This window comes from Sorex araneus, chromosome 1 (assembly GCF_027595985.1).
Source record: "Sorex araneus isolate mSorAra2 chromosome 1, mSorAra2.pri, whole genome shotgun sequence".
Taxonomy (NCBI): domain Eukaryota; kingdom Metazoa; phylum Chordata; class Mammalia; order Eulipotyphla; family Soricidae; genus Sorex; species Sorex araneus.
In genome coordinates, this window is record NC_073302.1 from 132,733,204 (window position 1) to 132,737,530 (window position 4,327).

General features: G+C 38.6%; 1 pseudogene; it reads right to left on the minus strand.

The window, feature by feature from the left end:
* Positions 1-3,369: 3,369 nt before the first annotated feature.
* On the minus strand, positions 3,370-3,883 carry LOC101546892 (60S ribosomal protein L23a-like; annotated as a pseudogene).
* Between the last annotated feature and the right edge of the window lie 444 nt (positions 3,884-4,327).

A 4,327-nucleotide genomic window follows, 5' to 3' on the forward strand; every position in this document is an offset into this window, starting at 1 on the left:
ATGAATAGTATTATAAACCATGGTACTTCAAATTAATTAAATACAAATTAAATACAAATTCAAATTAAATAGAAATGATTAACTACTCATCCAGAGAGTGCTCAGCATACTAACATTTAGCATTATCTGATTATTTTAATTCTTTGCGTCTTGAAAGATATGTAAAGATTTCCTTTTTAAATTAAAAAAAATGCAAGGGAAACAGAGGTAGTTTTTGATGTTATTTATTTTTCTCTTTCTAAAACCGCGCCTTTCTAAAACCTTATAGCTACATAGATCCCTGAGAAGAATGACCTAATTATATTGTACAAAGCCACCGACTGTCGCTAAGACTACTCTTAACCAAGTGCTCCATACTCTAAACAAAACCCCTGCTGCTCATGCAACTCACCTGTCATCTAATTCTTGATCTTCTCTAAGCCCTTCTAATGTCAAGAACATGTTTATTTGGATGGGTTTTAGTTTGGTGATTAGGGCACAAACCTAGCACGCACCCATCCTAGAGGCACTTGAAGACCAACAAGTATGACTAGGCTTGCCCCTGGTATCACCTGCCTCGTGAACCTTGAATTGAACTGCCATCTTGGCTGGCAGAGAATTATCAGTGGGACACCTTAGATATCCCTGAACACTGCTTGGGAATCCCCCAAACTCACATAAAGGAATACATGCATTTGGAACAAATCCTGAAGCAAATCCTAAAGGGTCCAAGCAACACTGTATCCTTGGGCCTGTGCATCAAACTACCTGGTCTGATTGACCAAATACTTCCAGAAGGTGCCCCAAAGTTACTTGAGCTCTTCTTAGGAGGCCAACCTCCAGATCAATAAAACTAGGAATTTAGGAGTCAAATGTGTAAGAGGGAAAGGGACCATGGGACAATGGTGGAGGAATTTTGTCACACTGGTGCAGGGATTGATGTAGCAGCTATGCAAGTATAAAACTGATTTCAAAACTATTGTAAGCTATAATCTCTCAATAAGAATGTTTAAATAAGTTAAAATAATATTTTTGGAGCTATGGCAATATTAGTATACATCAATTATCAATGATAAAAATATTATTTTCCAATGTACTTTTGTGTCAACGTTAGTGCCTATGAGCATAAACTATTATTGAGTTGAATTTCTATTATTCTGGAGTAAACTTACTAGGTTGGAAGATTAACAAGTGTACTGAATAAGGTATCTGATATTTTTCCAGTCAGGTTTTATGTTTTAGTTAAACCAACTGTATTGAAATTACCTAAAGGGATGTTGTGAAATCTCCACATCATGATAAGCGGCCCCATCTGATCCAAGTCAGCTGCTCCATTTATTGGCATCATCTCAATGGGTTGAGAGGGAAAAGAAACACTTTTTTTTTAAGCTTCTACTGACTACTGACATTTTTCTGGCGACACAAATTTCAAAGGAAGCCAAAAAATATACCCCAGTTAAGAAGAGATATTCCTAAGCAAAACTACCATACATTGTGACTATTAAATAACCAAAGAAAAGAAAAATATCAGGGTTCCACAAATACAAACAGTATCACACTACTATTATAGGACAGGTGGGGGTGTGTTCTTAGTGATGGCACCATTAGGTGGATAAGATATTGGTTAAGCATCAAAGGGAATTTTGATTCCTATATTGATTGCAGTATGATAACGTTATTTCTTGAAGTAAATAAAGAAAAACTTTACTCTAGCACATGTGCCTCCAGTGAGAGAGAGAGAAATGGGAAGGGGGGAGTGCGAGGGAGAGGGAGGGGAAAGTGAGAAAGAGAGAGAGGAGAGAATTCTGTTCTTATCAGTTCTGAAGATGGCAAAAATATGTGGAAAACTCACTTCACAAGGTGCTCTAATCCAAATGCCATTTAGGCAAAGCAAAATCATGAGCTATGATGAAAATAGGGGAATTAATAAATATTAGCTAAAGTGACTTTAACCTAAAAACAACTATATAAAAACAGGATGAATCATCAGTTCCATTACTAGGGTATGGATTACTTTATCTTGTAAAGATAATCCATTCAGAAACTCTATACTATCATTTTGCATTTTTGAGCAGAGTGATTCCCTCACCTCTGAATATGACTGGATCTATAGGCATATATCCAAACATGCACAAATTGCCCATGGTCCATGCTTGGTTGGGGTGCTTGCACACTTGGTTGTGCTACTTGCACACTGGTTGTGGTGCTAGCCAGAGGACACACATCTGAATACCGTGCTTGCACATTGCTCACGAGGTTCAGACTCTTTTAGTTGGTGCTTGTGTGCATTCTGATTGTAATGTTCTTTGGTATGCTCATACACAGCAGTGATACACATGAGTCACTGAGGGGATCACTCCTAGCTGTGAGAAATGTGGCTACTTAAATGTCTCTATATCTACAATGGTACCATTATTACTGTTTTACACTGGCGATGCCACTATATCATATCCACCACCAGAGTGTGAAAATTCCTCCCTAGGTCCCTGTCTTCCCCTTAGTTTCCTGAAATCACTCTTCTCTTGACCTTGTCTCAGGGTTTCTTTCCAATGGGGTTTGTCTAATCCATTGCTTTGGCTTTCGGTACTACACTTACGAATGGGACCATCTGGAATTCATTTCTTTCTGACTCAACTTCACTTTATATGACTCATGACTCTCAAATTCCATCCAAGTTGCAGGAAATTTCACATTTTCATCTGCTCTCAGCACTGAGGAGTATTCCTGTGTGTATATAGACCGTAGTTTTTATTCAATCTTCTTTTGTTCAGTACTTGTATTGTTTCTAGATCCTTATACAAATGTAGGTGTTACACATCTTCCAGTTGCAAATGCTTGTAAATAGTCACACCCTTGAGCTGTGGTGCTCGCACACTTTTTTATTATGCTGGAGATTTGCACATTCTGCTTCAGAACCAGACCTGCAAGGATCACACTTACACATGCGGGTGACCCATGGATTGAGCTCATGGCCTCACGTGTGCCAAGCAGGCATTTTCCCCCAATGAGTCATCTTCAGGGCCCAGTCATACAGTTCTTAGTTATCATCAGGGTGTGGTGATATTAGTTTGGCCATAAAGTCACTTGGCTTGAGTATGAGACTTTTTATTACAAGTTTTGTTTAATAACTTAATAACTTAGTCTTTCTTGTTCCTGATCTGTTCATTTTTAAGTTTTATTTATTTAATTTTGCTTTTTTTTTTTTTGGTCCCACTCGGCGATGCATAAGACTCACTCCTGGCTCTGCACTCAGGAATCACTCTTGGCAGTGCTTAGGGGACCATAATATGGAATGCTGGGAATCAAACCAGGTCAGCCACATGCAAGGCAAACACCCTACCTATTGTGCTATCACTCCAGCCCCTGACTTCTTCAATTTTTTTCTTATGGTGGAAAAAAAACTGTATTTAGGATTAGCCAGCTGGACTGTTTAGATGATCCCAATTTTGTTGGCAACATCCAAGGCATCATAATCAGGAGCCAGCCGAACATATGCCTTTTTCTCTCCATCAGGCCTAATCAGGGTGTTGACTTTGGCTACATCAATGTCATAGAGCTTCTTCACAGCCTATTTAATCTGGTGCTTGTTGGCCTTGACATCCACAATGAACACAAGTGTGTTGTTATCTTCTATCTTCTTCATGGCTGACTCAGTAGTGAAAGGAAACTTGACGATGGCATAATGGTCAAACTTGTTTCTCCTGGGGGAGCTCTTCCAAGGGTATTTGGGTTGCCTTCTCAGCTGCAGGGTCTTGGGTCTTTGGAAGGTAGGTGACCTGTGGATCTTTTTCTTTTTCTGGCTGTGAACACCTTTCAGCACTGCTTTCTTGGCCTTCAAAGCTTTTTTGGCTTTGGCTTCAACTTTGGGAGGGGCAGGGGCTTCCTTCCTGGCTTTCAGCGCCATCTTCGTAAAAAGCACTTCATCAATTTTTAAATGCAAATGATTAACTCTTTTGTGGTGTATCCTTAATGTCAAATTAGAACTCATACAAAATTCTTTATAAATTCTGTATGTAACATATTGTTAACATTTTTCCAGAAACACTGAAACATTTTCAAAGGCTAAACATGTACTGATACTAAATTTATTTATCCCTGTTTATCTTTCTGTATCCTCTTTCAATTTGTGTGACTTTTCCCTGCATCTGGGTGATATTTTTTAATTCTCATAGTTGCTGCTCTTATCTGCTCTCATCAGTAACTAGTTTTTCAAATTGAAATTTATTTTAACATTTATATAAGGAAGGAGGGCAATGTAACTGCAAAATAGCACATAAGCTGCAAGTCGATCGACTGACTCTTTTGATCATGGAAGCTCTACACACACTCAAAGAACAGCAAGTTGGTT